The sequence below is a fragment of the Dipodomys merriami genome, unplaced genomic scaffold, assembly GCF_024711535.1.
Source record: "Dipodomys merriami isolate MVZ:Mamm:240054 unplaced genomic scaffold, mDipMer1.0.p SCAF_3, whole genome shotgun sequence".
NCBI classification, from domain to species: Eukaryota; Metazoa; Chordata; class Mammalia; order Rodentia; family Heteromyidae; genus Dipodomys; species Dipodomys merriami.
The window spans coordinates 70,825,463-70,837,023 of record NW_027204492.1 but is presented as its reverse complement, the minus strand read 5'-3'; the positions used below and the strand labels follow the sequence as shown (position 1 = coordinate 70,837,023).

The window sequence follows — 11,561 nt, the reverse complement described above, 5'->3', positions numbered from 1 at the left end:
TCCTCTTACCACAGCCTGCCTAGAGGATGGAAGCAATGTCCCTGAAGGGCGGCCTCTTGGCAGATGCAGGGCTGAAGGCAGCAGAGTCACAGAGGCCCACATCCTGGGTCACCTCCCCCTCAGAACCACAAAAAATCTGGACAAGAACCCTGGCATTTCTTGAAACCACCAGATAGCACTGCCTCTTCTCTTCCCTGTCCTTCTCTTCCCATTTTACCATCGGCTTGAGAATGGAGCCCAGTGGTTGCAGCAGGCACGATCTAAACAAACAATCCTGTTTCCAAAGCTGCTTCTCCTGCCTTCAGAACAATGGGGCAGAGGTCTCTCTCTCCTTCTGACACAAGACATCTGCCCAACTTCCTCAGATAGCTTTCCAGTGCTGCATTCTCACCATTAGGCCTTTCACAACCCCTCACTTCCTGCTAGCAATTCTTTTCTGGTTTGACTTCAGTAGAAATAAGAGATTACCACAACTGACCTACATTAAAACTCTCCCCCAAACAGATGAGACCAGAGAAAACCAACCATTGCACTGTGTCTTTATTGGATGGTCCAATGTTTTTAATTTCCCAGACATTGAAAAGGATGGTAAGTAAGGTGAGCTAAAATGAAGAATATTACAAGGAAAGTGTTGAAATAAAAGTGAGGTACAAGATCATGGACTTATGACATCTTGGCTATCATATTTAGCCTCCTCATCACCATCTTTTTATAGTGGACAGCATTTTATTTCCTTTTTGCATTTTTTAATTTTATTGCAAAGATGCTGTACAGAGAGGTTACAGTTACACGAGTAAGGTAATGAGTACATTTCTTGTTGAGCATTGTTACCCCTCCTTTGTTTTTCTCCTATTATCCTTTCCCTCTCCACCACATCATCACCATCTTTAACTGCCTCGGTCTTCATTATCAACATGCCACTGTCATTTGGATCCTGATTGCCATTTTTTTTGTGCTGAGCTTGGGGCTTAGACTCAAGGTGTTGGCAGTGTCCCTAAGATTGTGTGTTCAAGGTTAGTACCCCACCACTTGAGCAACAGCTCCACTTCTGGCTTTTTTGGTGGGTAATTGGAGATAAGAATCCCATGGACTTTCTTGCCCAGGTTAGCTTCAATCTGCAATCCTCAGATCTTGGCCTCCTGAGTAGCTAGGATTATAAGCATGAGCCACCAGCCCCAAGCCATTGCCATTTTTATTGCTGTTACAATTATCAATCTCACCGCCCTTGTGCTCATCTTCATCCTCTTATCACAACTACTGTCCCAATCATTACTCTCAACACCATTAACACATTCATCTGTCACTACCATCACCTCTTCGATCATCACAGATATGACAGAATTATCATCACTGCCTTCACTGCCCCATCACTACCTGTTCCCACCTTCATCACCATCACTGTTGTCACCATCTCAATCATCATTCCTCTACATCATTTCTACTCCTCTGAGTACATGGGGGGGGGGGGGCAGGTAGGGTGTAGGGTACTGTTCCTGGAGCTTGAATTTAGGTCCTGGACACTGTCACTGAGCTTTTCTACTCAAGGCTACCATTCTATCATTAAAAAAAACTATTTATTAATACAAACACATAAACCATAATGCAGTAAGAACTTTAAATATCCAGGTCATAACGTACAGGAGACAACTTGATGTCCAGGGAGGAGAGAAAGCTGGAGGGAGACTGCAACAGATCAGATTCCCACATAGGACATGGCTTTTTCATCAGCAAAGGGGGACCTAGCTCCAACAGTGTCTCAAGTCCCCACTCCTCGTCCAGGACCATGAGGGGTATTCCGCTCAGGGGGAGGTGTGTGATCTGATGTTCTTCAGGCAGATCAAAACTCTCAAAATCTAGAAGGTTGAAGGGGAAGAATTTTTCTTTTTCTGGGTAGACATTGGAGGCAGAAACGAGGTTGATGCTTTCATAGTCTTCTCAGTAATGTTTTTGCCAGTAAAGGTTAGGTGCTTTTGTTTGAGCGGTTAGTCTTCACTGGCTTCTCTGTAGCTCTGTTAACTGTTCCCAAAATCTTCCTGGAAGTTTTAGGTAAGGCTGATGGAGCATTAAAGACCTTCCCAATGTGTGGTGTTAAAACCTGAGTTCTCCCATCCAAGGCTTTGACAGGTCTGAATCCCAGCTTCAGCCCCTCCTTAAGAGCCGTATCGGTACCTGTTTGCCCATTTTCCTTGCCAACAAAGATCACAGTAGCCATCTTGGATTTCTAAGGATGAGATGTGTATATGAGATGCAAATGGATCCCAACAGCCAAACTCCAAGACACTACTGCTTTCTATCACTTGAGCCACAGCTGTACTTCCCATATATTTTGTGCTTAATTGGACATAAGAGTCTCATGGACTTTCCTGCTTGGACTGGATTTGAATTGCAATTCTTAGATCTCAGCCTCCTGAGTAGCTAGGCTTATAAGCATGAACCACTGGCACTCAGTTTATTTCTACTTTTAGCATAACCATGGCCACCTCTACCATGAGTCTGGTCATCACTTCCACTGCTCTCATCATCATCACCAAGTCCATTAATGTCATGCCTATCAGAACCTGTGCCATCACCATTAAGTTAGTCAGATTTGTCTTCACTGTGACAAAGTACCTGAGAAAAATAACTGAATGGAGAAAGGATTTATTTTAGCCCACAGTTCTGTCCATCATGGTAGGGAAGGTATAGCAGAGCCGAGCCGCATATATCATGGTGGCCAGGATTAGAGCAAGAACGGCTGCTCAAATTGGGTCTCTCCTTTCATCTGGACCCCCAGATTGGAGGCTGGTACTACCCACATTCAGAACAGATCTTCACCTTTAATTTATCCTCTAAGAATATCATCACAGGCATACCCAGAGGTGTGCTTTACTAATCTCCTAAGCCCTTCTCAGTTCAATCAAGGTGACAAGATTAATCATCACAATCCTTTATAACCTCCACCTCTGCCTCCATTGTCATCCTCACCACACTTTCATTATCACTGACACCATCAATGCTAGAAGTTTTAACATTGTCATGATAACCATTCTATTATTAATGCATTGTATCATTGTGGGCCCACAGATAAAAATAGGTTCTTAGAAAATAGAGGGTGACAGTGGAAACTCAAAATGTGGGAATATGGAGGTCTCAAAATGTCCACTTCCCTGAAGAGTTCAGAAATGTAGAACAAGACCTTAGACCTACCACAGCATACAGTAAGGACAGCTGGCCATCAATACACAGAACCATGTCATGACAGATACTCTCTATGGAGCCCCAAGATGGTGGAATGAGAGGCAGAAGTTAAAGAAGTATCATGAAAGGAGTTGAAAATGCCCAGGAGGAGAAGCAAAGAGTATGTGAATCCTACATCTAGTCCCTGGCTAAGGAACGGCTTTCCTATATACCCCTGAATCATCTTGGTATGCTAATCTCCTCTCTAAAACTGACTCTGTGACTCAGCAAGAGGTTTTAAGGCCTGGTCTAAAGAAGATATTGCCATAGCCGGGCACCGGTGGCTCACACCTGTAATCCTAGCTACTCAGGAGGCTGAGATTAGAGGATCGCGGTTCAAAGCCAGCCCAGGCAGGAAAGTTCGTGAGACTCATCTCCAATAAACCGCTAGAAAACGGGAAGTGGTGCTGTGACTCAATCGGTAGAGCGCTCGCCTTGAGCTGAAGAGCACAAGGACAGCGCCCAAGCCCAGGGTTCAAGCCCCACGACAAAAAATAAAAAATAAAAAGAAGAAGATATTGCCAGCATGGCAAAGAGGGGATAGCTTCCCCAACATTACCATCTTCCTCTCTCTTCTATTCCTTCCCCTCCTGAGCCCCCTATTGACTTCTCTTCCCTTCTCAGCCTTTATTTCTTTACTGTCCTCACCTCTTCTCCTAACACCTCTACAAAACTTTTGTCCCAATTGCCAGACTTCCCTCCAGCCTGCCTTCCCTGTGAGAGCCACAGGGACCTAGGAGAAATCCTTTTTTTTAAAAAATGGAGCCTGGACTGTTTCCTGAATCTGTAGTCCATTTTACTCCATTAATCCTGCTGCCAAGAAGGGAAGAGGCTCATTAAATGATCAGATTCTTGCAACTAAGTCTGCCTCTCTCTCTCAACCTTCTTCAAACCCATGTGGCCCTATACCTCTGCTTTCTGAGCTTCTCTTATAGGTAGGCATCCTGGGACTACCTCCACATTTCCAGCTTCTTGATCAGGTCTTTGTACATTCACTCTCCCACTCCCCACATGGCACATCTGTCCCTTGCAGCTTAGCTCTCCTTATTCTAATTGCTATCACCACCACCAACAATCATCACCTACTGGGTGCTCACCACGTGTTGGCTCATGAGCTAGGACTCTTGTCTATGTTGGACTAGTTCATGTTCCCTATATCGCTGTAAGCTTGGCATGATTCCTTCCCCATTTCACTTGCCAGAAAATTGGAATGTAGATGGATTAAAGGACCAAAGTAATATCATGAGCAAGTACAGAGCTAGTACTCCAACCTAGGTCAGTCTGACCTCAGAACATATGTCCTAAACTCCTAACTTCTCTGCCTGCCACTCACTCCCATGGGGACAGACTCAGCAGTGCACTCCTTATGTCCATGCCCAGGGTAGCACATGCCATACACACTCCCACAGACCTACTCTATGCTCACATATCACACACACGTACATGTGGAACACATCCCTGGAAAGAATACACCTTCTCAGTCTAGTCAGTTGATAAGCATTGATTGAACTGCTACTGTGGGCCAGCATGGCTAGCTCTGTATAGCATTAGATACTATAGACATACAAGAGAAGAAGGAGATACCACATCTAGATGTCTACCATAATCCAGACCCACAGGCTGTGGTCACAAGAATATGGGTGAGGTTGTACAGATACACATGTGCACATATCACACACACACACACACACACACACACACACACACACACTACAGGGCCTGGCACTCCTGAGTACAGGAGACCTATGGACAGTGGGACATATATTTGATAGCATATTATTTGATTTAGGTAGATAGGGGAGGTAGAAAGGCCAGAGGTCATTGACTGAGCTTACTGAAACTAGATCTAAAAATCCTAGACTACCTAAACTAGGAGAGAGGAACTCCAAACATCCCTTCCCTATTCCTTCTCAATGATCTTCGTTGTTAACAGAGAGGTTTAGTCTGGAAGGGGGTGGGGAAAGGGTGCATCCTGCCAACCAGCCTCCATAGGCTCTGAGGCCCAAACTACCTCTCTGAGCTCTGGAGACCCAGGGTGAGCAGCTATGAGCTTTCCCACGCTACTCCATCACTCTGGGCCAGACTTAGCCCCACTTAACTCCCCGGTATGGGAAATGGACAGGAAATTAAAGATAACTAGGCAGTTTCAGAGGATTAAGGATAAGGGAAAGCAACATAATTATGACATAGTTGCTATCGGACAGGAGAACATACCAAAAGAAATGTAAATGGCCTCAGATCAGTCCATTACAAGAACCAGGGCAGGGCCAGCAAGCAGATAACAGAGTCCTGAGTGTGGGACAGAAACCATCACCCAGCAAGGAAACAACTTAGCCCAGCCTAGCAAGGCAGTGGGCCCAAATAAAGGGGCTGAAAGGCAGATGGCTTTGTGCCTGCTGACTTGGTAGAGCCTCTGGCAACCAGAAGAATAGTGTCCTTGGCTTGGTATCTGGCATCCCTAATCCAGTTCCTTTTAAATCCTAAAAGAAGAACTTGGAGCCCAAGGATCCATGGGAAAATCCCTAGTAAGTGTGGAGCAATAGAAAATTACTATTCTATCTATGTGGCCTTGGACAAGTCTTTTCCTCTCTGGACTTTGATCACCATGTTTACAATAAATGAGCTTTTGAAGTGGCACTGTGGCTCAAGTGGTAGACTGCTTGCCTTGAGCTGAAGAGCTGAGGGACAGCGCCCAGATGCAGAGTTCAAGACCTATGACTGACAAAAAAAAGAAAAAAAAATAATTAAATAAATGAGCTTTAGGGGGGCTGGGAAGGTAGCTCAGTGGTAGAGTGCTTGTCTTGCATGCCTGAGGCCCTGGGTTTGATTCCTCAGCACCACATAAGCAAAAAGAAAAAAGCCGGAAGTGGTGCTGTGGCTCAAGTGGTAGAGCACTAGCCTTGAACTGAAGAGCTGAGGGACAGCGCCCAGGCCCAGAGTTCAGGCCCCATGACCAGACCCAAAAATAAATAAATAAATAAAATAAAAAATAAATGAGCTTTAGAAAGAATAAAATGAAGCAAAATCATAGCAACTGACGTTTTCTGAGAAGCTCCTTTATGAACTAGCAAAAAAGTCAGCAGATAGACAGACAGACAGATAATAGATAATTACTAGTATTGGAGTTTGAACTCAGACCTCACAATCTTTTGGCTTGCTTGCTCACTCAGCTAGTGTTCTACCACATGAATCACATCTCTAGTCCAGTGGTTTTGTTTTGTTTTGGGTCAGTCATGGGGCTGAAGTGCTATTCCTCAGCTTTTTAGCTCATGGCTAGCGTCCTACCACTTGAGCCACAGCGCCACTTCTGGCTTATGTGGTGCTGAGGAATCGAACCCAGGGCCTCATGCATTTGTGGCAAGCACTCTACCACTGAGCCAACTTCCCAGCCCTGTTGGTTATTTTGAAATCAGATTCTCTCAGACTTTTCTACCCAGGCTGGCTTTAGAACGTGATCCTTAGATCTCAGCCTCGTGAGTAGCTAGGATTAGAGGCATGAGCTACCAGAACTTGGCTGGCAGATTTTTTTTTCTGCCAAGTACCATAGAGTAAATGTTTTATACTTTGAAGTTCACATAGTTTCTGTTGAACTATTCATCTCTGCTGCTGTAGCGTGAACAGCCAGGGATGTTAGGTAACCAAATTAACATGGTTGTGTTCAATAAAAATTTACTTACCAAAACAGGCAGCAAGTAAGTCTTGGCCTTCAGGTTGTAGTTTGTTGACCTTTGTGCTAGATACTGTGCTAAGCTCTTTAGTTATATCCTCAAACAACCTTGGTAAGTAGATGCTACTATAGTTCTCTCTACATCACAGATATGGAAACTGAGGCAGTGACCAAGCAAGTAACACAGCCAATATTTGCACCCATGTAGTTGGGTTCCAGAGCCCCTGGCCTGGACTTTGATGTTACATGCCTCCCAGAATAAGCAAAATGGTCATTATCAGAACAAAATTACCCAGGTGCTGGTGGCTTATACCTACAATCCTAGCTACTCAGGAAGTGAAGATCTGGGGATTACAGTTTGGAGCCAGTTCTGGTGGGCAAATCTCAGAGACTCCAATTTCCAGTTAGCCAGCAAAAGTTGGAAGTGGAGTTATGGCTCAAATGGTAGACCACTAGCCTTAACAAAAAAAGCTAAGGGATAGTGCAGGGCCCTGAGTTCCAGCCCCTGTACTGGCACTAAAAACAAAACAAAACAAAACCCAAGAATAATTGTTATTTGCATTTCCGTGGGACTTTATATGTTCCCTAAAGAGCTATTCAGATATACAAGAATTTCTCCTTGAGGAGTTACGACTCATTGGTGTGTCACAATCAGTTACACAGTATATTGAAAGTTAATTGTTGCTAAAAATAGTTTGGGTTTTTTTTGGGGGGGGGAGCAGTGCTAGGTATTGAACTCAAGGTCTTGTACAAGCTAGGCAAATGCTCTACCGCAGAGCTACATCCCCAGCCCACTAATAATAGTTTTAAAAAATGATTTAGTGTTGTTTTAATAAACGTGAGCTGACCCAGTGTTATCCCCTAATAATATCCTTCACACTCACTTGAATTCAGATATGTTTCCTGGAAAGAACACGAAAGAGCTGAGGTTTCAACTGCCTGGCCAGGAATGCTGGGGAGGATGGTACTGAAAAGCACGTCATCTGTGGGTCTCCCAGAGTGAAGGAGAATGACAAAAGAAGCTGATAGACCCAGCCCCTGTTGGTTGTCATCAAGGCTGGAGGAGGTGGGAGAATTAGTTACACTGGACTCATAAGTGCACAGAAATGTAGGGAGGACAGGGCTGGAAGGTGGCTAAGGAGGCAGAGCACCAGCCTAGCAAATGCAAGGGCCTCAATTCAAACCCCAGTATTGAGAAAGAGTGGGGGGGTGAGGAAAGAGGAAGGAAGGAAAGAAGGGAAGGAGAGAAAGGAAGGAAGGAAGGAAGGAAGGAAGGAAGGAAGGAAGGAAGGAAGGAAGGAAGGAAGGAAGGAAGGAAGGAAGGAAGGAAGGACACAGAAAGAAAATGTAGAGAGGGGCTGGGAAGGTGGCTCAGTGGTAGAGCGCTTGCCTTGCATGCATGAGGCCCTGGGTTCTATTTCTCAGCACCACATAATCAAAAAGAAAAAAGCCAGAAGTGGCGCTGTGGCTCAAGTGGTAGAGCACTAGCCTTGAGCTGAAGAGCTGAGGGGCAGCGCCCAGACCCAGAGTTCAGGCCCTATGACTGTACCCCTCCCCACAAAAAAAGAAAGAAAAGAAAAAAGAAAATGTAGAGAGGTACCCAAGGTCTAAGGGCAAGTATCAGACATAACACTTGCTATGAACAAGAAGAGACAAAAATAAGAAAAAGCAAGTAGAATACTGTTCAAATCCTGATATTCACTGTGGAGCCAGAATCATTCTTTTCAGGGCTGTTTTTCTATCTGTAAGATGGGGCTCTTGCTGGCATGGAATCTGATTATTTATGTTGTAAGGGCAAAAGAGATCATAAGGCAAGTTCACGATCACTGGAACAGGAGTTTAGCTTGGAAAAGAGGAGACTCAGAAGAAAGGGGGAGAAAATTAACATTTATACTATGTGCCAGGCCAGCTTGGGATACATAACAAGTTCCAGCCCAGGTTGGACTACAGGGCAAGACCCTGTCTCCGAAAAACAAACAAAAACAATAATGAAAATAAATAAAGCTGTAATCCCAGTATTCAAGAAGTGGAGTCAGGAGGATCATGAATTGGAGGACAGCCTGGGCTACATAGCAAAACACTGTTGTCTAAAACAATAAAACAGATTTTTTAAATCTGCCAGCAAAGCTCACAAAGACAATGATGAAAGTTCCTCCCAACAACTCAAAGATGGGAATACCTATCTCCAGTTCACAGATAAGAAAACTGAGTCCTAGGGCCACTAAACTGGAAAATGGCATGTATAGAATTGGAGCTGGGCACCAGTACCTCACGCCTGCAATTCTACCTACTCGGGAAGCTAAGATCTGAAGATCGTAATTGAAACCAGCTCATTCAGGAAAGTCTGTGAGACTCTTATCTCCAATTAGCCACCAAAAAAGCCAGAAATGGAGCTGTGGCTTAAGTAGTACAGCACTAGCCTTGAGCAAAAAAAAGCTCAGGGGGGCTGGGGAGGTGACTCAGTGGTAGAGCGCTTGCCTTGCATGCATGAGGCCCTGGGTTCGATTCCTCAGCACCACATAAGCAAAAAGAAAAAAGCCGGAAGTGGCGCTGTGGCTCAAGTGGTGGAGCACTAGCCTTGAGCTAAAAGAGCTGAGGGACAGCGCCCAGGCCCAGAGTTCAGGCCCCACGACCAGACCCCCCCCCCCAAAAAAAAAGCTCAGGGATAACACCCAGGCCCTGAGTTCAAGCCCCAGGACACACACACACACACACACACACATACACACACACACACACACACACACACACACACACACACACACACAGAATTGGGAGCCAGGTTTGTCTGGGAGTCCAGGGTATGGTACTGTAAACATTGGCAGCCTTCTATGGGTATCAGATGAGAGGAGCAAAGCAGGTCATTCACCCAATAAATACTTCCTGAACACTTACTATGCTCTGAGCATGGGGGAACATAACCTCAAGCAAGACAACATCTCTGCTCCCATGGAAATGAAATTTTAGAGGGCTCACCTCTGGGATCCCTTTCTGATCTGTTCATGCCATTCCATCTTTACCATTATCCTGGGGCAAATCTCTGCTCTTTACCAAAATTTACCCCTATCAAAAACCTTCCTCCAAGGGAAGTCAAAAGGAAAATTCTCTCCCTCCATGCTTAACACACACACACACACACACACACACACACACACACACACACACACACACACACACACACACACACACACACACACACACACACACACCAACCCTGGTGTCCTGAGTAGCTTCCGGCCCGGCCAAGAACAAAGGCTAGAGGACTGTTTCTCTGGGACATCATGTGCCTCCTCCCAGGGTGTGGGGGCTGAGGACCCTGGCCTGGCCTAGACCTGACCCCAGTGAGCTGTCTTTGGGAACAATGGTCACAGGCGTTTCCCCAAGACTCCCACCAAGGATGGGAAGTAGAGCTCAGGACAGGCTGCCCTAAGCATTGTTTAGACGGCAAATTTCCTGGCTAAATTGGCAGCCAGAGCCCCTGAGGTCCTGCAGTAGGCCGGGGAGGGCCAGTATTGTTCTTCTCCTCCAGAATAAAGCAAATTTTCTGCTCCCATCTTCCCTCCAAGGAGACTCCAGAGCAAAGAACTAGCTCCTTCAGCCCAAGATGGCATACAGGCTGGCACAGCCCTATTCTGTGCCACACAGAAGTAGCTGCCCTAGGCCAGGAGGCTTCTGGGCTACAAAGCAAGGCAGTGGAACACCATTTCAGATAATCATGCAGTAGCAGGTGGCAAGCAGTCCAGTGTTGGCAACAATCATTGCAGGAGCTAAGCAGCCACACATGTACACAAACAACAGCTCAGTGAGGGACACTCAACTAGGTGAATTCTAGCTGGCTTTACGCAGGTGACATGCCAAGCCACTCAGTGATGGACTAGGTAGGTACCCTGCTCTTCCCTCCCAGCTGATCTGAGCAAGGGACTACGGGCACAGTCCTGTAGGAAGCACAGGGGAGGAGGAATACCAAGGCATCCAGGCAACCAAGAGAAAAGATTAAACCCTCAGCAATTTGAAGAACTCACCCCCAGCCCCTGCCCAGCCCCGCCCTGAGCCTTTGATCACACACACGCAGGCTGGCCCTGGCCCTGCCCTCCACATGGCCACATTTCTTCTGTCTCCCTCTACCCCCACCCCCTACAACACATCTGGGAAGGACGCTGCTGGGCCTTTCTGCCTCACCTCTATGTGAACCTCTCCTTTGATCGTACCATCCACAAGAAGGGAGGGAGGGAGGGAGGGAGGGAGGGAGGGAGGGAGGGAGGGAGGGAGGGAGAGAGAGAGAGAGAGAGAGAGAGAGAGAGAGAGAGAGAGAGAGAGAGAGAGAGAGAGAGAGAGAGAGAGAGAGAGAGAGAATTGGTTGGAATGGGGAGAACAGAAAAGAGAATCCCCCCCCCCGCTTTTTGTCTCCCTATATGGCTCAGAAGAGTCAGGCTGTTTGCTGACACTCTTCCAGCAAAACTTGAAACCCATGTTCTGAGCTGACCTTCCATCGGCTGAGACTTCAAGGAATCCCACGGTATCAACTGGAAAGAAGTAGAGAATGTGTCCTCCGGATGACAGAGAGGCACCTGTTTATTCTTCTCCATCCTAGCCATGCAGATAAATATAACAGCTCTCTTACTGTTTTGCACAGTACTTCCTCTCAACTCTAGGAAGAAATCATTCTTATACCCATGGT

At 46.1% G+C, this 11,561-nt stretch overlaps 1 pseudogene; it reads right to left on the bottom strand.

Annotated features, from left to right (window-relative positions):
- Window positions 1–1,614: 1,614 nt before the first annotated feature.
- The window catches only part of LOC138839555 (securin-like), a 27,816-nt pseudogene continuing 17,869 nt past the window's right edge, over window positions 1,615–11,561 (bottom strand).